Below are 26,285 nucleotides of genomic sequence, written 5' to 3' on the forward strand. Positions count from 1 at the left end.
ATAGCTTTGTTTGTTCATATCTGAAATTGCATCCCACAATTCTTGTATACAAATAGGGGTATTTAGACGGTCCATCAAGTTCCCGAATAAACTATTCCTTTCACACTCTGGTCTGGACATCCTTAAGCCTTCTTTGCCGGTCGGGTAACACATGGCACGCCCGTGGGACAATACCTTGTACGTCGAACCCATTATCTGGCCCTGCTACTCTTCGTCCAAACTATCCAGAATGCTTTGCTCCAGAATTTCCAATGGCTCGTCGGGAATCTGTTGTTGATGTTGTGGCTGTTGTTCCGTTTGTGGCTGCTGTGGTGGCTGCTCCATTTGTCCTTCTACGTTTGAGGCTGCTGCTCCGTTTGTCGCTCTGGCACCGGCGTTTCCTTCATTGTTTCCTCCGTCGGAGTTGTCGCTGGCTGACTAACCCCGGCCTGGTCCCCGTCTGGTCCTTGTACCGGCAACGGTTCCTCATCACTATGGTTGACCATTCCCGGCTTTCTTGCTTTTTCTTCCCGGAGCCAGGACTGCTCATAGCTCTCAAATTGGATTTGAGCCTCCAGCCGATCGTCATCCAGTTGAGCTAAGAGTTGCCAGACCTGCACCAATTGTTCATCCGCCAGGGCTGTGAAATCTTCGGCCAGCTCATCCCTTATGGTGGTGAAGTCCTCCGATGTCAGCGTATAACAATTGTCACCTTCCTTCCGCCGGTTTTCCACGTCCACCCTGAGCAATTGGAGTTCCGCCATATTCTGCTCCCATTTCGTCCACCATTGCACAGAGCTCTCGTCAATCAAGTGTTTGGTCTTGGTGAGCCATGCCCGGAGGATGCACTGGATCCGTTCGGTTCCCATCCGTGATTTGTTCTCTGGGGATTGTTGCTCCTCTTTCATTTGCTTGATGATTCTGACCGTGTCCGCCTCCTGCTCCCTATAATGCAACAATTGACTTTGATAGGTTGTTTGCAACCTCTGTAACATCATTGTCGCTCTTTCCTTTTCTTCATGGTTCTGCTTGTGGAGCTCCATCCGGTCCATTACCGCTTCCTCCAATAGCTTTGAATTCTCAGCTCATTCGTAGGCGAGTGCCGTTGTGGCCCTATCAACTTCTTGCCGGAGCTCGGCCATCCTTTCCTGTTGTTGCTTATACTCCGCGTCCAGCTGCTTGTAGTCCCGGTGCAAATGATCAAAACCATCGGTCTTCTGCTTCAACCTCTCGTTGATCTACCGGCGCGCGCGGTCCTCCTGGTCCTTCTGTTGACGGAGTTCTTCCTTCAACCTTTCGATTTCCGTCTCGCCATCCGTCGCAGCTTGTCTTTCTCCTGTAGCAATTTCTCTTTTTCCTCCTTTAGCCGGTCGTAAGGTTGATGTCCTTTACGCAGGTTTTCCTCTGCCCGGCGGAGGTTCTCAGTAGTCTTCTTTAATTATTCTTCGGCTGCCTTCTTCAAGTCGCGTTCGCGGCTCCGTAATACTTCTTGTGCGGCAAGTTCGTCTCTTAAATCAGCAAGCTCTTGGGCTTGCGCAACATCTTTCTCCAGAACAGTTTCTATCTCCGGGGTCTTGTTCGTATGTACATCCACCGGAGTCACCGGTGCTTCGATCTGTGTTGTGGTTAAGGCCATTTTGGCCATGTCTTCTGTGACCCGATCCAAGTCTTGTTCGAGGCACCAGATCCTTGACCGGGCCGTCTCTAGTTCATCGGTTGTGACTAGCAACCGTTCCATCTGCGCTCGTTCTTCCGCCTCTACGTATCCAACTACTCTGGCAATTCGTTCTCCTATCCACCGGAGCCATTGGCTGATGGTGCCCTGTTGTTGCATTTGCACGACGGGTTGGCTGATGGGTTCACTTGCCGGTGGCTGGTCCCGCCTTTCTGCGTCGAACGGCAATTCCGGCTCTACCTACTGACCACTTTGCCGTTCAGGTTCCGGTTGTGTTTTGGCTGGCCGCACTTGTTCTACTTGTTCTTGGTCGGCTAAGGAGGTTAGCATTTGTATAACCGGCTCTTGAGTTACGGGGCTTGCCGGTGCTGCTTTTTGTGCAAGGACTTCTATGACCGGTTCCATCCGCACCGGTTCCGGTGCCTCCGTTGGCATGGGATTCTCATTGTGGGTTGCAGGCGTTCCATCCTTCTATGGGTCCGAACGCTTCCCGGCTGATTCTGCGGTCCTCTTCACCGGCCGCCGCTGGAGGTGCTCCGTAGGCGCTTCCTTCGTTTCCTCCTTTTGAGTCTCGACATTCATTCTTGCCGCCAAGGTGTCCATTTCTTGCTGTACCGGTCGATGGAGTGGGCTCTTCAAGGCCCGTGCCGGTGTCTCCTCGTGTGTGTCCGTCGGCAGCTTCCGGCTGGCACACTCCTTTGCCGCCTTCTCTGCGTCAGCCGTCTTCCCCTTAGTGGCCTTGGAGGCTAACAGGTGTTGCCGTTTTGAAGCAGGTTTCGGGGTGCCGTCCGTTGCTCTTCCCCGTTTCTTGGTCTGGACGGGCTCGACAGGTGGCGCCAATAGGGTGAGCCATTGTGTCACCGCATGCCATATTTTCCGGCCTTCTTTGCCTTACCTCTTACGGTATCACGTGGGTGGCTCCCTTTTTTGAAATGCCGTTTTTTATTGAAGTTCTTTTTGTTGCGGTACCCTTGATGGGGTTGGTCGTCATATCTCCTGTAATCTTCCCGTCGTTGGTGATACCTGGGGGAGTGATCCCGGTTGTAATGCTCGTACCGTCCATTGTAATCTCGATACCTGTCATATCTGTCGCACCGGTCATAGTTGTCTCGTTGATCGCCGTACCGGACATCCTGTGCCACTCGATATCGCTCCTCTCGCCGCCAACGTTTGTCTTCTTCGTCACGGCTGCTACGTGGCTCGATTTGCCGGACTGGAGGTGCTTGCCGATTCAATAAGTTATATTCGCACCGGTCCATCGTATGGCTCGTAGACTGGTAAAGTAAGTAGTGCGTCCGCATGGTGCACTCCAGTGCCGAGTGTCCGAAATTCAAGCAAGTCGTGCATTGGATTGCTTGCCGGAACCGGAGATCCTCATCTGTTGGTAACACTCGTTGGAGGGCTCCCATTGTTAGCCAAGAGCTCGTTTTCTCCATTTCTCTAACCTGGTCGATGACCTGATCGACGGTGCTTGTGCAAAAGCCGATGACTGTGCATACCGTTCATAGAGGTTCCTGGAGCGCGGCTAAGAATATAGCCCGTGTTTCTTCCTCCGGAGGTGTTTGGGTAAGCTGACTGTGCATCCGTTGAAACCGGATGACAAACTGCGAAATGCTCTCCCCAGGGTCCTGCCGGATGGTATAAAATAGGCCCACCATTTCTCTCTAGTCCACCTCCTTCTGAAAGAAGTGCAAGAATTTATCTTTCAGGTCCGCAAAGGTGGTGATGGTGCTGGGGTCCTGCGTCCGATGCCATCTGGCGGCCGGTCCTTCCAATGTCACGCCGAATTCGGCTATCTTAGATCGTTCCTCTTCGGCCGCAGTTAACCGTTTTGACACATGGTTCGCCTCCCATGTTTGTTGAAACGCGTGAACATGAGCCTCCGTGTCCGGGTCATCTCTATACTTGGAGTACTGGAACGGCATGTCGTCGTCCGGTGTCGGTACGCGGGCTGGTGGTGTCGATGGTCTTTCCTGTTGTTCCGTCGGCGTCGGAGGTCTTTGCCGGTCTTCCTTTGATGTGGCCAGCTCGACTTCCGGTGTTGGAGGTCTTTCTTTGTCTTCTTCCGTGTCCGGAGGTTGCTCCACGTCTAGTGCCGGTGGTTCTTGGTTTGACAACTCTTGTTCCGGTGTCGGTAATGTATTCGACTCCTCGTCCTCCAGTTCTCCTGGGGTGTCGTTACTACTGCGATAGTTCGTGTGCGCGCTCTAACCCCCTTCCGAATCCGATTCTAGTGCTGAAAATGCTTCGGATTCGCCGTCTCTTCTGGCCAAGGCCTAGAGAAGGGATTCCGCTTCCCGGAGACTGCTTAAGCTGCTTCCTTCGTCCGGGTAGGCGTTTTGTTGCAGACGGAGCGACTCCTCCGCCACTTTCCGGATCACTTTGGAAAATGATCGATCTGATCGGATTTCTGCCGTTGCTTGCTGGAAAGAATCTCGCCGCCTTCGCTGTTCAGCAAGTCTTCGTGCTCTCTCCGTAACCGGGTCGTTTGTTGGCCTAGTCATCCATTCCCGTCGTTGTTCACTGCGATTGTGCAGGAATCATGGTCGCCAAAAACTGTGTTAATCCTAGGGCCGGACAATAGCCTAACACAGGGTGTCCACTTAAGACACTTCACCAAAGGGTGTTACAGCCAGATGACTTACGACACAACGCTTAATTAGACCTTAATTGGTTACTTAGCAATACCTCATTAACACGCGTAAGATATAACAATGAGTACAGAACGGTAATCAATACTGAAAGGTTAAGGCAATAAGTTCTATTAATTATCCGTTGTCCATTACATTGTAACCGGGCCTTTATATAGGTCTCCGGTGCGAAGTACAAAACGGTGCCAACCGGCACCTATTCGGAATCGGTCCGGATCCGGATCGGCATACCGATTCCGGTCTGTCCGTCCATATTAATAAAATAATTATAACAGTTCCCGAATAAACTATTCCTTTCACACTCTGGTCTGGACATCCTTAAGCCTTCTTTGCCGGCCGGGTAACAGTCAACAATGGTCCAGTTTTCGAGGAAGCCAGTTTGCGTTGTATGTATTATGTCCCCTAGGACCGTTGTCAATCGACTACTTACAACTTTAGCCATGATCTTAAAGGCATTAGTGAGAATCGTCAAAGGTCGCCAATTATCAAGCATAGTTAGATCTTTCCCATCCTTGAGAATTAAATAAAGCATTCCTCGACACATTGTCAGAGGCATTAAACCTTCAGCCATAATGTATTGCATCCCTTCCAACATGTCATCCTTAATTAGATCCCAACATTTGATGTAAAAATATATAGGGAGTCCATCAATGCCTGCATAGCTTTGTTTGTTCATATCTGAAATTGCATTCCACAATTCTTGTATACAAATAGGGGTATTTAGACAGTCCATCATCTGAGCTAAAACTCTCTTCGGTATCCTATTTATTATATTTCTAAAGGCATCTAGCTCAATATGTTCCTCATTGCATACATTCAGTAGTTGCATATAATAGCTCGTGGCCATTTCAAGCATTTCCTCCGCGCACGTGGTCATTGTGCCATCTGTCTTTTTCAAACATGAAGGTTGGGTCCCGGAGCCTTTGCATTTTACAGCTCCAAAAAACTTTCGTAAGACAGTCTCCTACCCTCATCCAATTTACTGCTTTACTACGATAGGCATTAGTAGTCCTTAGCTTCTGATACATATCTAGTTTGCATTTTGCCTCCTCTAGTTGGGCCTCAATCCATACATTATTCGGGTATTGTTCTCTTAAAAGCGAGTGTCCATTGCATTTTCTGTAGTTTCTCCTTCATCTCCTTTCTAATTTCAGTTGCTTTCTTCTTAAAGAAACATGCACATTGCTCAATTTTCCCAACCAGCTCATGAGCGGGATCATGATACATCAATTTGACATTAGACCATAGTCTTCTTATATCATTAGTCCATTTATTGTCCATGACCAACTCCTTGCTCACCTTCACATTATGTGGATTGCATCGAATGTTTTCTTTTATATGTAACAGGACAGATGCACGGTGTGAGAACATCGTTCCAGAACAAATTATGCATTTGCCTTTCATATTTATGAGCCGAGGGTCCAAATACCATTTGTCCAACCTGGATATTGTTCTCCCATGAACGCTTCCTTCTACTCTAAAGTATAGAAGAGATTTTTCTTTTTGCATCTGAAAGTTAGATGCATTCCAACAGTCTATCACATTATATGCTAAACAAAACTTATCCCATGCATCTTTTTCCGCCCCTTGCACCATGCCATTTGCATTTCCGCTTCTATCTTCTTGTTGCTCCACCATCTTAAAATCTCCTCCAATGATCCACAGATCTGCATCCGATTTCTTGTCCAGTAGTTGCAACCAGAATTCCTTTCTTTCAGTAGCAAAATTTGGGGCATATATGTTCAGTATGCCCAAGTGCCCATATTTGTGTTTTTATCCTTATATAGACAGCCTACCTGTGAATCTTGCATTATACTTAGCTTTCATTGCTATGAGTACTCCCCCATGAATATGTTTGTCCCCTGTAGCTGCCGACCATGTATTGGTCCAACTCCCAAGGTAGATGTTTCTAATTTTGTCGATCTTCGTAGGAAATAAAGAGCCCCACAACAGAGAAGAAGCACTCGGAATGGTTGGAACAACAAATGGGTGCTCATGTAGATTCAACATATGGTACCGCAATAAGTGTGGAAATGAAAACACAATGGAAAGATGCCATGCTATGGAGCTCGGGCAAGGCGAATGAGCAAGGCATATGCTATATAAATGTGAAATTTAGGAAGCTGTCTCAAATGATCACGGAATTCGTGGTATAGCGAACCTAGTAGAAGCTAGAAGACGATAATCTCCAAGATATGATCTTAGCGAACATAGTAGAAGCTAAAACTGCATTGGTTGGGCCACTAAAGAGGCACGATATATGCTGGAATGAATCTTACCTTGCTAACATGGAATATACAAGGCAATGGTGGTAGCCAATTCCACATGAAGAAGAATGTATTAGCTGCTTAAATTGAGCAATGCACTGAGGCAATAGTGCTTGATGTTATCATGGTGCAAAATACAAGGAACCTTGCACTAGGGAGCTATTTCTTTATTCACAAACTAGACATAGTTATTGTGGAAAAAAAACAAATCTAAAAGTAAGTGAGCTAAATATAGGATTATTGATTGTTTTTATCTAGCATCAACAATTCTATATTACCAAGTATCTGAAAAGGTAATGAAAAACTTTATTTTGTGCAAGATTTACATAGTTCAAGAAGTCATTTCGCTAGAGCATACGGTTGTTAACCATAAGGTCGGAGGTTCAAGCCCTTCCTAGAGAGACATCTCAAGTTTAGATATTAACCCCATGTACTTGAACCTATAAATATGAACTACATAAAAAAGCACATGAATATATGGTGATTGTTCAATAAGCACATGAATCTATATTGTTTCTTTTATAACCGATGCATGTTATTAAAGAAAGATCAGAATACGACACAATGGGTTATCGCATGAAATTCATTAGAACTTAGCTAACAAGAATGATGGGTATACCTTGCTCTACATCCTCACCAAAAAAATTGAGAAGAGTTAAAAATCGATCTATCTAAATGAGACGACCAATTGAGATCTAAATGGTAAAGAGATACCTAATTTTATACAAAATTTACATGCTTCAATAGGTTGTTAAACATTAGGTCGGAGGTTAAACCCCTCCTTGGAGTGACATGTCAAGATTACCTATTAAACCCATGTACTTGAGCCTATGAATATAAACTACATAAAAAAGCACATGAATATATGTTGATTGTTTTATAATGTACGTGTGTCATTAAAGGAAAGATGAGAAAACAAACCACCTTATGTCATGTATTTAATTACAAGTGAGCTAACAAGATACATGTATTATAAAAGGAAGACGAGTACACCCTGCTCTCAATCCTCAGCAAAACCATTGCGACAAGTTAAAAATTGTAACGATAGAATGGTTCAGGAAAATTGGATTCATGGATAAGGACAACAAGTTCTATTGTAAGATTGAAATACGATGCATATATAATACACTAAAAAACACCTCAACCTAAATTAGGGAAAACCATGACTTGGGCTTGCTTTCATTGAGAGTTGAACTCAAGACCTTCCGCTTACGAAATAGGTGCTCAAACGAACTAAGCTACGAAAGCACCTTCTTAATGTAAACACCAGATATGAAATTCTTAGACATTGCCATTTACAAAAGATAGTTCGACAAATTGAGTTTCATATAATTTGGTATAGACAATTCGTATTAATGAATTCAAAATACAAGGAACCTTGCACTTGGCAGCTATTTCTTTATTCACAAACTAGACATAGTTATTGTGCAAAAAAAACAAATCTAAATGTAAGTGAGCTAAATATAGGATTATTGATTGCTTTTATTTAGCACCATAAATTCTATATTACCGAATATCAGAAAAGGTAATGCAAAACTTTATTTTGTGGAAGATTTACGTAGTTCAAGAGCTCATTTCGCTAGAGCGTATGGTTGTTAGCCATAAGGTCGGAGGTTCAAGCCGTCCTTGGAGAGACATCTCAAGTTTAGATATTAACCCCATGTACTTGAACCTATAAATATGAACTACATAAAAAAGCACATGAATATATGTTGTTCTTTTTATAATCAACGCATGTTATTAAAGCAAGATGAGAATACAAACCGTGTTATCGCATGGATTTGATTAGAACTTATCTAACAAGAATGACGGATATACCCTCCTCTACATCCTCACCAAAAAATTTGAGAGGGGTTAAAAATCGATCGATCTATAGAAGTGTTCGAGCCCACCAAATTGTAACGACACAATAGGTTAGAAGAATTCGATTCACGGATAAGGAAAACAAAATCTCTTTTAAGATTGAAATTCAATGTGTATATAATACACTAAAAAAATGCCTCACATTAAATAATTTGGATTTATCAATTATAAGGCCGAGGGGCCTTGGACCTGATAGCTACTTCTTTATTGAGAAAAAAGAAATAATTTATGCGCGATGTCATGTGGTTTTTCACACACGATATGAAAACTATGTAAAAAAATAATGAAAATTTTATTTTAGATTAGATTAGTAGCTTGTTATAGAAATATGGATGTACTCAAGAGTTTCAATACGTATTTTACTACATACAAAATAGACAACTACATATCAAGTCAGGTAGACATGAAGCTTGAGAAGATAGGGAAAATAGAATTTTGAAGTATCCCACATAGATAGGAAACTTAAGGCCCTGGCTATATAAGCACATTGAGATCCCTCATTTTTTCATTTGTGTTAAGAGCACTTTGGCCACTTTGTCTAGATGGATGAATGTGGCCAAGTTCCCAAAAAAACTGACTGGCAATAAAATGGAACTGGAACTTGTCGGTAAGCAAACCGGCACTTGCTGGTAATCAAAATGGAACCGGCCGGTAATCAAACCGAGACCCGTAAGTAAGCAAACCAAAAAGCAAACCGGAATCGGCTAGTAAGCAAACCGGAATAGGCCGATAAGCAATCCGGAACCGGTAGATAAGCAAACCAGAACCGGCCGGTAAGCAAACCAGAATTGATCGGTAAGCAAACGGGAACCGGTCGGTAAGCAATTCGGAACCAGCCGGTAAGCAAATTGGAACTAGCTGGTAAGCAATACGGAACCGGCTGGTAAGCAAATCGGAACCGGAGAAATCGGCAATCGGATGGTGTCGGAAATCAAGCGGAACCTGCGACCGGACGAGGTTGGACGCGGACCGAACTGATTGGATGGGCAGCAATCGAGACGAACGGATTATAGGATCATGTGGCTAATTAAAGTAAACTAAAGTAAAGTAAAGTAAAGGTCATGTGGACAGCTGCATGCAACCAAAAGAAAAAGTCATGCAACTAAAAATGGATGCAACTAAAAGTGGACATGCAAAGTAACATTGAAGGCAATGATCAACGGAGAACTCTATATAAAATTCCATTTTTTTCCTACCCTCATGCTCTCTCCATATTTTTATTTTCTTTTCCTTCTTAGCTCTCTTATCTTATCGAGGCCATAACACTAAAAACCCTAAATTTCCCTACGGAAGCTATAAGACTCAAAAACCCTAATTTTCCCTACGGAAACCATATCTCTCGTATAACCTAATTCTAATTTTCCCTATGGAAGCTATAAGACTCAAAAACCCTAATTTCTTATCGAAGCTCAAAACCCTAAAATTTCTATTGAATCCATATTTGGTTTCTTCTAATCTATTATTCTAGTGATCTCCATAAGCTAAAACTTTTGTAATCCCAATCTTGGGATTGATTGTAATCTTTCTTTTCCTTTGTTAATGAAATTTGTCAATCTTTCTTATTTCGATTAATTCTTAGTACATAAACACACGAATCTGATCTTCTCTGGTCGGAGGCCCCGGGGTCTTGCCTCAAGTTCACGTATCCTCGTCGTATTTTCGCGACATCTTTGGTGAACCCGACGTGAAAGAGCGGTAGGGGAGGACAAAGACGGACGAAGAAGATTTCATGGAGATGATGTGAAAGACGATGGTGGATTCACACGGACAAGGCGCAATGAAGGAAAAGAAAAGAAAAGGTGACAACCTTTTGCCCCACCACATCTATTTTTTGGCACATGCCGGAGGATGTGCGGTTTGGTGGGGGTGGATGTCGTGGTGTGGAGTGTGTAGTGTGAGAAAAAGTGAAGCTTCACGCACATCTCATAAATTAATATACGAATGAAAATATAATAATAAATATAAAGTTGTAGTAGCTTAGTGGTTAGGGATTATAAGTATACATGGGGAGGTGTAGAATTCGAGTCTCTCTTGTGATGAATTAAAGAGTATTTTGCTCCCGTTCCATTTTTGTGGTAAAGGGAAAAAAAGAGCATGTAATGTTAAAATAGGCGCCTCTTTCCTCTATAAGAGGGGAGGAATAGGGCTTACCATGGGGTCGCCCATTTTGCCTTAGGGGTGTACCACTAGGGTTTCATCATCTTCTTATCTTCTTCTTGGGTCAGGGTTTCGTAACCTCCCTTTCTCCTTATCCCTTTTTCCTTCTTCATTTTCTTGTAGGGTTAGGGTTTTAGAGCTTCTTCTTTCTACTTTTCTATCTTTCTCCTCAACATAACCCGAGGTTTAGGGTTTTATGTTCCTTATGAGCGTGTAGGGTTCATCTTTCTTATGAGTTTTAGGGTTGTGAATTTTGCATCCATTTGTGAGCTAGGGTTTGGGTTTGAGTTCCTTATACAATGACTTATTCAACATCTCCATGGTAGTAAACTTGGTGGCCGGTTGCGGAAGAGAGGTTGTAGTGGCACGAGAGCTAATCCGAATCGTGGCAACATAGCCGTCGGAAGTAGTCGAGCTCGGAGCCCACTAGAGTCGCCTTCATCAGATTATTTTCAGCCCCTTGTGTGTTGATTAGCCGTTTTTGAATAAGATGAAACTATTTCTATGTAAAAGAATCACCTAAATCATGGTATCTAACTGAACCGTTGTACAAACCCTAATTTTTACAACATAACTCTTGTGTATTGTTGTCTACATTTCTCCCTAACCTCATGTGTATTCTCCTTAAACATTTGCTAATCGTGGTGGCGAATTTCCCACTATCCTCACTTCTTTTGTCTCCCCAGTCCAAGGCCGTGGCGGTCCCATTCGAGCGACACACGCATGCGAAACTTCGCGACATTGGTGAACCCGACGTGAAACGAGGCAGCAGGAGGATATCTCATGGAGGCATATAGATACAAAGAGCCGAAGAGATGCAAACTATACGAGTTCGACCAATGGGTATCATCATTAAAGACCCACCAAAGTGCCATGCATGCTTTCATTGAGTTCGAGTGTTGCTTTGCACAACTCTCGAAGCGGGATCAAAGATTGGTTGGGGTGGGAAAAGTCCTAATGTTTGTGAAGTCAATCGATCGGAAGGAAAGGAAGGCCATTGAAGTTTGACTTGAGGATGATGATGGTGCAAATGGCCTCACCGAGGATTGGACGAAAGTGGAAAGAGTATGTCAACTGCACGATAAGAGGAAGACAAGATTCTCATCAGCAAAAACACAACCCATGACGGATGGTGAAAGGAGGACGGGAAGCAACTACAAACTACCACCTAAAGAAGAGAGCTTGAAGAGGGAAGATTAGATACTCAATATAGAAGCCTTAATTAGAGAAGCATTAGAGAACTTAAAGGTGCAAGATGATGCTGAAGAGAAGCTTCAAAAGGAGCCAAAATTGAAGCAAATGGTAATTGAGGAAGCAGAGGCCTCCCAACAAATGTTGATTAATGTTACGCTCGATACAAAGGCCCACGTTCGGTACAACAGCACCACGGGAGAAAGTGTGGAACAAGACGCCTTCTCGTCTTGCAAAGAAACAAAGATGAAGAATGAAACAAATGAATTAAGGATGGCGAATGCTACTTCAAGGGAAGACAAATGTTTCAGAACACACATCGTGTCTGAAACATCAAGTGATGAAGGTGCTAGCATGAGCAAAGCTTCCATAATCGAGGGAGATAAAAAGTGTGAGGCCGACATGATTCAGGAAATAGCCACGAAAAATGACATCGAGTCAGAGATGGCTATGAACGAGTCAATGGTGGATTGCCATGTCGAAACTTTCTCCACACTCGTTTGGGAGACTTGGGCAGATGCGTCCGAAAGCAAACGTGAGACCCAAGAGACGGAAGGTGGTGACGAGGAAGTGAAGGCCGAACCATAGGTCCGAGGTTCAACCGCTCCTTGGAACGACATGTCAAGATTACCTATTAAACCCCTGTACTTGAGCTTATGAATATGAACTATATAAATAAGCACATGAATATATTATGATTGTTTTATAACCTATGTATGTCGTTAAAGCAATGATGAGAATACAAAACACGTTATGTCAGGTATTTAATTACAAGTGAGCTAAGAAGATACATGTATTAAAAAAGGAAGACAAACTTGTATACCCTGCTCTGAATCCTCAGTCATACCATTGCGAGATGTTAAAAATGGTAACGATAGAATGGTTTAGGAATATTGGATTCATGGATAAGGACAACAAGTTCTATTTTAAGATTGAAATATGATGCATATATAATACACTAAAAAAACGCCTCAACCTAAATGAGGGAAAATCATGACTTGGGCTTGCTTTCATTGAGAGTTCAACTCAAGACCTCTAGCTTAGGAAACAAGTGCTCTAACCAACTAAGTTACAAAAGCACCTTATTAATATAACACCACTTAGAAAATTCTTCAACATTCCCATTTACAAAAGATAGTCCAACAAATTGAGTTTCAAATCATTTGGAATAGACAATTCGTATTAAAAAATTCAAAATACAAGGAACCTTGCACTAGGGAGCTATTTCTTTATTCACAAACTAGACATAGTTATTGTGGAAAAAAAACAAATCTCAAAGTAAGTGAGCTAAATATAGGATTATTGATTGCTTTTATCTAGCATCAACAATTCTATATTACCAAGTATCAGAAAAGGTAATGAAAAACATTATTTTTTAGCAAGATTTACATAGTTCAAGAGCTCATTTCGCTAGAGCATATGGTTGTTAGCCATAATGTCGGAGGTTCAAGCTCTCCTTGGAGAGACATCTCAAGTTTAGATATTAACCCCATGTACTTGAACCTAGAAATATGCACTACATAAAAAAGCACATGAATATATGTCGATTGTTCAATAAGCACATGAATATATGTTGTTTGTTTTATAACCGACACATGTTATTAAAGCAAGATCAGAATACGACAAAATGGGTTATCTCATGGATTTCATTAGAACTTAGCTAACAAGAATGATGGGTATACCCTGCTCTACATCCTCACCAAAAAATTTGAGAGGAGTTAAAAATCGATCGATCTATAGAAGTGTTCGAGCCCACCTAATTGTAACAACACAGTGGGTTAGAAGAATTCGGTTCACGGATAAGGAAAACAAAATATCTTTTAAGATTGAAAGTTGATGTGTATATAATACACTAAAAAAATGCCTCAAATTAAATAATTTGGATTTATCAATTATAAGGCCAAGGGGCCTTACACCCGGTAGCTACTTCTTTATTCAGAAAAAATACATAATTTATGCGTGAGAAATGAAATCCAAAAATAATTGAGATAACTGTCATATTAGTGGTTGCATTCCATGAGAGTCAACATATATTTGTTAAAAAACAGTACTAATTAAATTAAAGGAAGGAATTATATTTTTTCAATAATACTAATTGCATGAGTTGGAAGTTCCATTCATTTCCGACTAAACTACATATCTTCCGCCCATTAATTGTTGGTGACGACCAATTGAGATCTAAATGGTAGTGAGATACGTAATTTTACACAAAATTTACATGCTTCAATAGCTCAGTTGGTTAGAGTGTATGGCTGTTAACCATAAGGTCGGAGGTTCAACCCCTCCTTGGAGCGACATGTCAAGATTATCTATTAAACCCATGTACTTGAGCCTATGAATATGAACTACATAAATAAGCACATGAATATATTACAATTGTTTTATAACCTACGTATGTCATTAAAGCAAATATGAGAATACAAAACACGTTATGTCATGTATTTAATTACAAGTGAGCTAACAAGATACATGTATTAAAAAAGGAAGACTAGTATACCCTACTCTGAATCCTCAACAAAACCATTGCGAGAAGTTAAAAATTGTAACAATAGAATGGACTAGGGAAATTGGATTCACGTATAAGGACAAGAAGTCCTACTTTAAGATTGAAATGTGATGCATATATAATACACTAAAAGAAAGCCTCAATCTAATTGAGGGAAAACCATGACTTGGGCTTGCTATCATTAAAAGTTGAGCTCAAGACCCCCCCTCCCGCCTGAGATATAAATGGTAATGAGATAGCTAATTTCGTGCAAAATTAATGTGTTTCAATAGCTCAGTTGGTTAGAGCGTATGCCTGTTAACCATAAGGTCGGAGGTTCGAGACCTCCCCTCCCGCCTGAGATATAAATGGTAATTAGATACCTAATTTTGTGCAAAATTAACGTGCTTCAATAGCTCAGTTTGTTAGAGTGTATGGCTATTAACCATAAGGTCGGAGGTTCGACCCCTCCTTGGAGCGTCATGTCAAGTTTAGATATTAAGTCCATGTACTTGAATCTATTAATATGAACTACATAAAAAAGCACATGAATATATGTTAATTGTTTTATAATCGAGGCATGTTATTAAAGCAAGATGGCAATACAAACAATGTTATCTCATGTATTTCATTAGAAGTTAGTTGACAAGATACACGCACTCAAAAAGAAAGACGGGTATATACCCTTCTCTGGATCCTCAGCAAAAACTTTGAGAGAAGTTAAAAATCGATCGACCTATAGAAGTGTTCGATCCCACCAAATTGTAATGACACAATGGGTTAGCATATTTAGATTCACGGATAAGGAAAACAATATCTCTTTTAAAATTGAAATTCCATGTGTATATAATACACTAAAAAAATATCTCAAACTAAATAATTTGGATTTACCAATTAAAAGGCCAAGGGGCCTTGCACTCGGGACCTACTTTTTTATTCAGGAAAAAGACATAATTTATGCGCAAGAAAGGTAATCCAAAAATAATCGAGGTAAACTTAAGATTAGTGCTTGCGTTCCTTCAGACTCAACAAATTCTTGTTAAAAAAAAGTACAAATTAAATTGAGGGAAACAATAATATTTTTACAATAATAAGAATTGCATGAGTTGGAGGTTCCATTCATTTCGAGCCCATGTACTTAGGCTACGACCCCGCCTGTCCGGAAAGCGCACATTAATGCCGTGGACAGCCAATTGAGATCTAAATGGTAATGATATACCTCATTTTTACCAAAATTAACATGCTTCAATTCCTCAATTGGTTAGAGTGTATGGTTGTTAACTCTAAGGTCGGAGGTTCGACCCCTCCTTGGAGCGACATTTTAAGTTTAGATATTAAGCCCATGTACTTGAACCTATAAATATGAACTACATTAAAAAGCACATGATATATATGTTACTTGTTTTATAATCGACGCATGTTATTAAAGCAAGATGACAATACAAACCATGTTATCTTGAATGTATTTGATTAGAAGCTAGCTGACAAGATACACGCACTCAAAAAGAAAGACGGGTATACCCTTCTCTAGATCCTCATCAAAAACTTTGAGAGGAGTTAAAAATCAATCAACCAATAGAAGAGTTCAAGCCCACCAAATTGTAACGACACAATGGGTTAGCATATTTAGATTCACGGATAAGGAAAACAATATCTCTTTTAAAATTGAAATTCCATGTGTATATAATACACTTAAAAAATACCTCAAACCAAATAATTGGGACTTACCAATTAAAAAGGCCAAGGGACCTTGCACTCGGGACCTACTACTTTATTCAGAAAAAATAAATAATTTATGCACGAGAAAGGTAGTCCAAAATTAATCGTGCTAAACTTAAGATTAGTGCTTGCGTTCCTTGAGAGTCAACAAATCCTTGTTAAAAAACATTACAAATTAAATTTAGGGAAGCAGTAATATTTTTTCAATAAAAATAAGTGCATGAGTTGGAGGTTCCATTCATTTCAACCTAAACTACATATCTTGTGCCGGTGACAACCAATTGAGATATAAATGGTAATGAGATACCTAATTTTGTACAAAATTAACGTGCTTCAATAGTTCAGTTGATGAAGGCTACATGGGTAACATCCGGAACGGTGTCATGAAGTTCAGGAAGGGGAGCCTGATAGTGGCTCGGGCCAAGAAGGTCAACACCTTGTACTTGATGAATGCCCGCTTAAGCCCGGAAGAAGTGAATGTTGCTTCCGACACTACCGGTGAGCTGTGGCACAAGAGATTGTGTCACATGAGCGAGAAGGGGATGAGGAGGCTAGCCGAAGACAACCTCATTCCGGTGAAAGACGTGCACCTTGAGAGGTGCACCGATTGCCTGGCCGGTAAGCAAAACCGGACCTCCTTCCGCTCTAGGCCATTGATGAGACATAATGCACCACTGGAGCTGGTGCATACCGATCTGTGTCAAGTGGACACGAAGTCACATGCCAGATCGTATGGCGGAGCACATGAATGCCTTCCAGGGGCTGATTCACTAGGTATCATCGTTGGAAGTACCTCTCGCCGATGAGGTACTAGCACTGCTCGTGCTCAGTTCCCTCCCGGATAGCTAGGAGATGTTGGTTGTCACTTTGGGCAACGTCGGGCCAGAAGTAAAACAGTTATCCCTAGCAAGAATCAAGTTGAGCTTGCTGGATGAGGAGGTGTGTCGGAAAGACAAGGATACGAGCTCCAACTCCAAAGCGCTCCTTACCGAATCGGAACGCGGAAGACAAAGGAACTGTAGTCCCCAGAACCATGAAAAGTCGGGGACACGATCAAAGTCAAGGGGGACGCCTACTTGCTTCTATTGCGGCAAGCCTGGACACTTCTAGAGGAACTGTCGGCACTTCCGAAAATACAAGGAAATCGGTAGTACCGATTTGAAGCGGTCACCGGACCGGAACGGCAAAGACCGGAGAGGACCGGACCGAAAGGGAACGATAGCAATCGCGGCAAGTGAAGAGGAGTTGATGCTCATCACCGAGGAGAGTGAGTTGAACCTTGCTGGCAACGAGACAACGTGGGTTGTAGATTCCGAAGCGTCGTTCCACCTTACCCCGGACCGGAAATGCTTTTCATCCTACACAGCCGGTGAGCACGACTGTGTCCGGATGGGGAATGAAGGTACATGCCGAATTGTGGGCATAGGAGACGTGTGGCTGACAACACCAACCGGATGCAAGTTGCTACTGAAGGATGTCCGACATGTTCTGGAGGTTCGACTGTACCTCATATCAGCCGGTCGGCTAGATGATGAAGGCTACATGGGTAGCATCCGGAACGGTGTCATAAAGTTCAGGAAGGGGAGCCTGATAGTGGCTTGGGCCCGGAAGGTGAATACCCTATACCTGATGAATGCCCGCTTAAGCCCGGAAGAAGTGAACGTTGCTTCCGACACTGCCGGTGAGCTGTGGCACAAGAGATTGTGTCACATGAGCGAGAAGTGAATGAGGAGGTTAGCCGAAGACAACCTCATTCCGATGAAAGACGTGCACCTTGAGAGGTGCACCGACTGCCTCGCCGGTAAGCAAAACCGAAGCTCCTTCCGCACAAAGCCACTGATGAGACGTAATGCACCACTTGAGCTAGTGCATACCGATGTGTGTCAAGTGGACACGAAATCACATGCCGGATCGCAGTACTTCGTGACGTTCATAGACGACCACAGCCGAAAGCTGTGGGCCACACCATTGAAGACGAAGGATCAGGTGTTATCCTTCTTCAAGGAGCTCCACGCAAGAGTGGAAAGAGAAACCGGCCAGAAGCTAAAGGCGGTTTGAACAGATAACGGAGGCGAATACCAGGGGCAGTTTGAGGAGTATTGCCGCTCGAAGGGAATCCGGCTCGAATTTACCGTGCCGAAGACGCCGGAACTGAACAGGCTGGCTGAGAGGATGAACCGGACCATAATGGAGATGGTCCGGAGTATGTTGGCACATGCAGAGTTACCCAAGACGTTTTGGGTTGAGGCGCTGGCGACAACAACGTATGTGATAAACAGGTCACCCTCAGTACCCTTGTATGGAGACACACCGCAAAGAGTGTGGACTGGTAAGGAATTGTCCTACCAGCATCTGAAGGTGTTCGGGTGTCTCTCTTACGTGCATGTTGCAAAGGACCAAAGAACAAAGTTGGATCCAAAGTCCCGACCATGCATATTCCTTGGATACGGCGATGATGAGTTCGGCTACCGATTGTGGGATCCGGAGTCGAGATATTACCTTCATGGAGGACAAGACCCTTGCCGACTGGGAGTCGGAGAAGAAGATAATGAACTCTGAATCGACCGGAAAGGACCGGTTTGATGAGATGCAATCCCATCCGGCAAAGAGCCGATTAACACTCGAAGAACCGGCCGGTTACGGTGAGGATACCAAACTGACAAAAGGTTCCAACAAAAGAATGGCGTGGACTTCGATGAAATATTTGCCCCGATAATAAAAATGATTTCCATCCGGACGGTGCTGAGCATAGTGGCAAGCATGGACTTCGAGGTAGAGCAGTTAGACGTGAAGAGGAGATCGACATGCAGCAACCGGAGGGATTTGTGAAGAAAGGGAAGGAGCACCTAGTTTGCCGATTGAAGAAGAGCCTCTACGGTTTGAAGCAGGCTCCCCGACAATGGTATGGTCGGAAGTTCGAGTCCTTCATGATGGATCAAGGATACCACAAGACCCAGGCCGACCACTACGTGTTTGTGAAGAAGTTTGAAGGTGGAGACTTCCTGATACTGCTCTTGTACGTGGACGACATGTTGATCATCAGACAGGACCAAGCAAAGATTCGGATGTTGAAGCAGACTCTTAACCAGACTTTCTCAATGAAAGACTTGGGTTCGGTAAGACAGATATTGGGGATGCATATCATTCGGGACCGGTCAAAGAAGCAATTGTGGCTGTCACAGGAGAAGTACGTGACAAAGGTGCTTGAGCGGTTCAACATGTCAGATGCAAAACCAGTCGAATCGACACTTCCGGGAAACTACAAGTTATCTGGTAAGCAAAGCCCGAAGACGAAGGCAGAGCAGGCGGATATGATGAAGATACCGTATGCCTCTACCGTCGGGAGCTTAATGTATGCAATGGTGTGTACCCGATTGGATATCGGATACGCAGTCGGAGTTGTGAGCCGGTTTATGAGCAATCTCGGGAAGAAGCACTGGAATGCAGTAAAATAGATACTCCAGTATTTGAAGGGCACTTCGAGCATGTGCCTTCAATTCGGCTCAAGTAAACCCCAACTCAACGGATTCATGGATTCAGACATGTCAGCTAATGCGGATACCAACTGGTCAACATCCGGATATGTCATGGCATACGCGGGGGGAGCTGTTTCGTGGCAGTCGAGGCTGCAGAAGACGGTTGCTTTGTCAACCACAGAGGCAGAGTACATGGCGGCTGTGGAAGCCGACAAGGAAATACTATGGATGAAGGACTTCATCGAAGAGCTAGGGATCCGACAAGAGGAATACCGGCTCTATTGCGACAGTCAAAGTGCCAACCACCTTGCGAAGAATGCAACGTATCATTCCAGGACGAAGCACATCCAGCAGAGGTACCACTACATTTGGGAGAGAGTGGAAGATCGAGAGTTCATTGTCGAGTTGTTACGCGCGTGCGTGGAGAAAGGCGGGACCACGGGGGTCTTGGACTAAGGAGTGACGGAGCGTAGGAAGTCGTGCTTCACCGTTTCTGGGGCATCCCAGAAGCACACCGGAAGCAACTGAAGGGAGAGAGAGAAAGAGAGGGGGGGCGCGTTTGACGCCGACTCACGCACACACACACACTCACACAGGCCGACCCGACTCACGCCCTTATGTACAGGAAACGCAGGAAAAGGGGAAGCACCCGACACCAACAGAGACACCAATATACACAGACAAACGCAAATGTATATATATAAAAGGAGGAATACATTCACGGCTTCGAGCCGGACCAAGCTAGGGTAAGTTACAACAGTAGTCTGCAGCCAAGCCGCCGTCCGGGGAGCTCTCGGGCTCGTCACGCAGAGCGGGGTCCTGCACAGGAGACCGAGCGGGAACAACCCTCAACAGTCGACCTCCCCCGCGAAGAAGAAGAAGATGAAACCTAACTCTAAACCTAACGGTATACCCTCTAACACAAAATGGGCAACCCTTTTCACAAAGGGCGCTCCCTTCCTTTTATAGAACAAGGAGAGGGATGCGTTACAATGTGGGATAAATCCCGACTTACATGGGATCGTCTGTCCCGACTTGACTACTCTTCGACGCCATAAAGGCGCCCTCGTTATTCACACTAAATGTATAAGGGTGAGCACACATACTGCACCCCGCCGATGTAGCCAATGTTTCCCGGTTTCCACCTCTGGCCGAAATTCTTCACGACATCGTGCTGACGAAGATCCACACGGAGGAGAACGGGTCAGACATGTTGACCAAGGTGTTGACACCCGACAAGTTGGATGCATATAGGAAGAGGATAAGATTGACGAGGTAGCCCATGCTAGAGTGAAGGGGGAGCCTGTTAGGATTTTGGTCCCTCCGGATGGGATATGAGTACCCAGCAACAAAAGACCCGATGAGAACCGGATGATGAGAACCCGGCAATGAAGAACCGGTGAGAACTGGATGATGAGTACCCGGCAAGGAAGACTCAGTGAGAACCGGATGATGCAGGCCCGGTGAGAATCTCTCACCGGATGAAGGGACATATACGTAAATATGTTCTAGAGAGCCCATTGGGGCTATATTTGTAAATAGCCCGAAAGTCATATTAGTATAAATATGACCTAGGGCAAACTCTTGAGAGGTAGTTGTCATTATTTTGTATAGAGTTATTGGTGTAACTGTTGTATAGAGTGTAATAGACACACAGAGAGAAACAGAGTAAGTCTTTGTTGTAACCACCGCCAGGCGAAGAGTGTGAAGACGAGGTCACTGCCTCCGTTCCGTGTCTACCTGTTGTATTCCTCTCGACATAGTGATATTTTGGAGTCTGTGGGATCCCGTGGTTTTTCCTGTTTAGGGTTTTCCACGTTAACATCATGTGCATTCTCTTCTGTTTGTGTACTTACTTCCATTTCTCATTTCGTCTGTGTTTGATTATCATTAAGTGATCTAAGTCTCGGTTGTGGCCAAAGATTATTCCGCATAGTTCCTAACAGAAACCCACAAAGAGTAATAAGTTTTGAAGAGCAAAGAAAGGAGATAATGAGAGAGCTGCATGATAAATAATGGGTTGGTCATCGAGGAATGTGGGCCACTTTCAGTAAGATTAAAGAACGGTTTTGGTGGCCTCGATACTATGAGGAAATAAAAAAGTATGTGGAAACTTGTCCCACTTGTCAATATTATTCAAATATAAAATTTTGTGATGAGTTACACCCAACATACTCACCGGGTGTGCATTACAAGTGGATGATAGATTTGGTAACAATGCCACTTGGAGTAGGACAAAACAGATATCTGGTTCTTGCAAGTGAAGATCTAACAAATCAAGTGGAAGGACATGCACTGCGAACAAAAGGGACATTAGGAGTATTTCAATTCATCTTGGAGGATATTGTTTGTAGATATGGATGTATTGGGAAGATAGTGGCAGATAGGGGAGAGCTCAATTCTACGGAAGCTCAAGATTTTTTTGACAAAGTAGGAATTCGGCTCTCTTTGACAACGGCATACAATCCAGAAGCTAATGGAAAGATAGAAAGGGGACATGGGAAAATAGTCAAAGCTTTGGCAAAGGCATGTAAAGGACGAGTTAGTGATAGGCCAAAAATCTTACCCTATGCATTGTGGGAGGATAGGACAACTCACAACACTGTTACTGGATATATGCCTGCAGAATTAATCATAGGACATAAACCGATAATGCCAATTGAAGAAAATATCACTACATGGGTTGTGTTGCCTTGGGAATCAGAAATGAGTAGGGAAGATTTACCTATGATTCGGATACGACATCGTCAAACAAGGACAGGAGACATAGAAAAAGCAGCTACTAGATTGAAAGAGGCAAGAATCAAGAATAAGGACAGATTTGACAAGATGAAAAGAATACGACCAAGAAAGGTGCAAGAGGGATATTGGGTATTAGTATATGATAGTAGCCTAGATAATCAATACAGTACTGTTCGGAAGTTCTCAAAAAGATGGTTTGGACCTTATGAAGTTAGAAAAATAACAGATAAGGCCACATATTTCCTCAATGAATTGGATGGGACAGGAATTCTTATCCCAATTATAGGAAGAAGGATTAAAATATTTAAAAGGACGGAGTCACTAGAGCCCAAATTTTATGAAGAAGTAGAAGAACTAAAAGAATGAGAAGAAGTGTTGGTGAATTTTGCACATCCAATGTGCAAGTTCAGAGGGGTGGGTGTCGTGAAGAATGTGCTTCACAATATAAAAATGAACTTAAATATTGTATTCAGCAATATTTGAGAAACTTTAACCCACACCCTTATATATGAAGTACAATGTACACACCACTAAGCTAGGCTATTTATTTGTAGAAGTATTGTAAAGAATGTGCATCATGATATCAGAATGAAGCTAAATATTGTATTGAATAAAATTGAGAGACTTGAACCCTCAACTTTGTATACAAAGCACAATGTACACACCACTAAGCTAAGTTAATTATTTTAGAATGGATTTGTATCATTATTCTTATCCCCTTCTTATTTTCATACGTGGAATCTCAAATGAGTGAGATGTCTATCATGCATCACATGTAATGCATGAACGCCAAATGGCGATCATGCATGCATGTCTTTACCCTCACATGCATTATATGCATGGGGGCACCTATAAAAAGAGGGGAATCAAGTTAGGAAGGAATCAAGTCAAGGTGAGAGAAATAATATGATCAAAGAAACAAATTAGCTCATTTGGGAAGAGGCTTGTGGTTTGAAGTTGGAATCAAGGGTTCAAATCTAGAATTTAGTGAAAGAATAGTCGCATCTTATGATCGACATTGTAACTTTGGTAAAATATTGTGTTGTTAATATAAAGCTTGTTCTTATAATACATTTTCACTTCTTAAATCATACATTGTCTCTTATCTCTTATCTATGCTCATCTGTCTCTCGCACATTAATTCTAACTTTTGTTCTTCATATCCTTAATCTTTCTAACATTGTTGCACAAGCCTTATAAAATATATAGCCAACTCCTTTTAACCTTAGTCCTTGTGACTTCGCCGCACGAACCACAACTACCCCGACAGCGTGGGTGGAACCCATAGTCTGCGAACAAGGGTGTTATGCTAGTTGTTGTGTGGAGAGTATTGTTGTAGACGAACTCGGCCATTGGAAGAAATTTGATCCAATCATCTTGTCGATAACTTATCATACATCGGAGATATTGCTCTAGAATCTGATTCACTCATTCCGTTTGTCCATCTGTCTCACGATGGAAGGCTGTTGAAAATTTGGTAGAAGTTCCAAGTGTCTAGAAGAGGCATTTCCAGAAATGAGACATAAATTGGGGATCGTGATTAGAGATAATGTCATCCGGTAAAGCGTGAAGGCGCACAATATTTGTTAATAATAGATCTGTTGTTTCCATCCTTGAAATTGTCTTAGAACCTAGAATAAAGTGTGCCATCTTTGTGAATCTATCAACCACCACCAATATTGAATTGAATCCATCAATGTCTGGAAGGTCAGTGATAAAGTCCGTCGAGATGGAGGCCCATGGCCTATTTGGATTTGGCAAAGGTTGAAGTAGACCATAGGGACGATGATGTACTGCTTTGGCGCAGGCACATGTATCACATGTTTTCACGAATTCTTTAACAAGTGTCCAAGGTTGTGGCCACCAATAACTTCTAGATATTAACTCCAAAGTTTTTGCAATGCCAAAATGTCCGGCTAGGGCATCATCATGGCATTCCCTGACTGATACAGTTACGAAAAGGATCATCTGGGACATACATTAAGTTGTACCGGAAAAGAAAACCATCCCGAAATATAAATTGGTGATGAATATTCCGTACCTCGCCTTTGGATGAGTTGTTAACATTGTCCCTAATCTCTTGTGCAAATTTGTCAATGGCAGTATTTGTGGCTATTGCATTGAGTAATGATTCATCCATGGCCATATAAGTTGCACAGAGTTGAAATTGATGTGGCTATAGGAGACAATGTGATTGTTGATTTTAGGCTGCATCCCCTGACCAAATTTCCAATTCCGAACATCGAGATAGGGCATCGACTTTACCATGTTGGGCCAGGACGAAAAACAATTTCAAAGTCGCAATCAGCCAAGAAGGTCAACCATCGTGCTTGCCTTCAATTCAAAATGTGAGTATTGGTGAAGTAGACAAAGTTCTTTTGATCAATCATCACCTGGATACGGTGTTGGGCGCCCGCCAAGTAAGGACACCATTCTTCAAAGGCGGCGATAATGGTAGAGAGTTCTTTGCCATAAATTGGGTAGTTGATATCGGGGGGTGTGAACTTCCTAGAATATAAGGCAATAGGATGAAGGATCCCGTTTTTATCTGATTGAGAGAGAATGGCACCCATGGCGAAGTCAGAGGCATAAGTTTCGACTATAAATGGTTTGATCAAATCTGGATGAAAAAGTACCAGAGTCGAGGTAAAAGCTTTCTTTAGTGTCTCGAATGTCAGTTGGGTTGTTGGAGTCCAGCAAAAAGGGGAATCCTTCCGAGTGAGTGGTATAAGTGGTTGTGCTAGTGTAAGGAATCCTTGGATGAATCGACGATAGAAGTTGACAAAACCCAAAAATGTTTGTACATCCTTGACCTTGGTGGGGACTTCCCACTCTTGAACGGTTGCGACTTTCTTCTTGTCCATATTGAGACCATAAGATGAAATGACGTACCCGAGGAACTCAACTGAGGTTCGATCAAATTCACACTTCCTGGGTTTCGCATAAAGTCCATGTTCCCGAAGTTTGGACAAGATAAGTCACACGTGCTTGCTATGCTCTATGTAGTCCTATGAGAAGATAAGTATGTCGTCGAGATTGATGACCACAAATTCGTCTAGATATTTTCAAAAGATATCATTCATCATATGTTGAAAAACAACAGGAGTGTTTGTGAGACCAAATGGCATACCATGTATTCAAAATGCTCGTACTTGGTTTGAAATACCGTTTTCCACTCATCTCCAGGCTTGATACATACCAAGTTGTAGGCGCCTCTGAAATCGATTTTGGAGAATATACGCCCAGCCCGACGTCGGTCGAGGAGTTCGAGGATTAGAGGCAGTGAATAGCGGTTTCGAACAGTGACTCAATTGAGCCCGCAATAGTCGACACATAAGCATAGAGTTCCATCTTTCTTTTTGACAAATAGAATAGGAGAGTCAGCTGGAGATTTTGAGTGGCGAGTGAATCCCTTTGCGAGATACTCTTCAATGTATATTTTCAGGGCCTTGAGTTTAGGTTCAAATAACTCATAGATAGAGCCAAAAGGAGGACAAACACCATCTTTCAAGTCAATTGGACAATCGTATGGGTGATGTTCACGAAGACGATCAGCATTTTCTTCTCCAATACATCAGAGAAATCATTGTATTTTGATGGAAAAGAGCTACTACATAGGGTAGTGTCTGGAGTGGACATGACCGCCATGTCCTTAGAATTAGAAATGGATGCAATTAACACCGTATCAATTACCCGAGCAAGAGTGGAATCTGTTTCTGAGGCTGATGCGGTTTGAACTATCGATGTAGTTTCTATTGGAGCAATCGATGACATGGTTCTTGTTGAAGAGGAAATGGGAGTGACCACTAACGTGGTCCTTACCAGAGGAGAAATGGGAGTTTCCATCGAAACATGAGTGGGAGCAATCGTTGATGCGGTCCTCACCGAAGCGGAGACTGAAATCGGAGCAACCATTGATGCGGTCCTCACAGGAGCAGAAACTAGAGTTGTCCCCCAAACATGAGTGGGAACAAACCCAATATCCTCACAAACTCGCACCTTCTTGAAGTCAGCGCTTAATGGGAGGATAATATCATGAACATCGAGTCGAATTTGAGCCTTAGGTCCTTATATATATAT

The 26,285-nt window shown here is 42.9% G+C and overlaps 2 non-coding genes across 2 annotated transcripts; both read left to right on the forward strand.

Moving 5' to 3' along the window:
• The first annotated feature begins 14,003 nt into the window (after positions 1-14,003).
• TRNAN-GUU (transfer RNA asparagine (anticodon GUU)) lies at positions 14,004-14,077 on the forward strand. Its single transcript has one exon. It is a non-coding gene; the product is annotated as a tRNA-Asn (tRNA).
• Positions 14,078-14,674: 597 nt separating this feature from the next.
• TRNAN-AUU (transfer RNA asparagine (anticodon AUU)) lies at positions 14,675-14,748 on the forward strand. Its single transcript has one exon. It is a non-coding gene; the product is annotated as a tRNA-Asn (tRNA).
• Positions 14,749-26,285: the final 11,537 nt, after the last annotated feature.

This window comes from Azolla caroliniana, unplaced genomic scaffold, assembly GCF_043228905.1.
Source record: "Azolla caroliniana isolate FFs.n. ecotype wild unplaced genomic scaffold, voAzoCaro1.0.p SCAF_14, whole genome shotgun sequence".
NCBI lineage: Eukaryota > Viridiplantae > Streptophyta > Polypodiopsida > Salviniales > Salviniaceae > Azolla > Azolla caroliniana.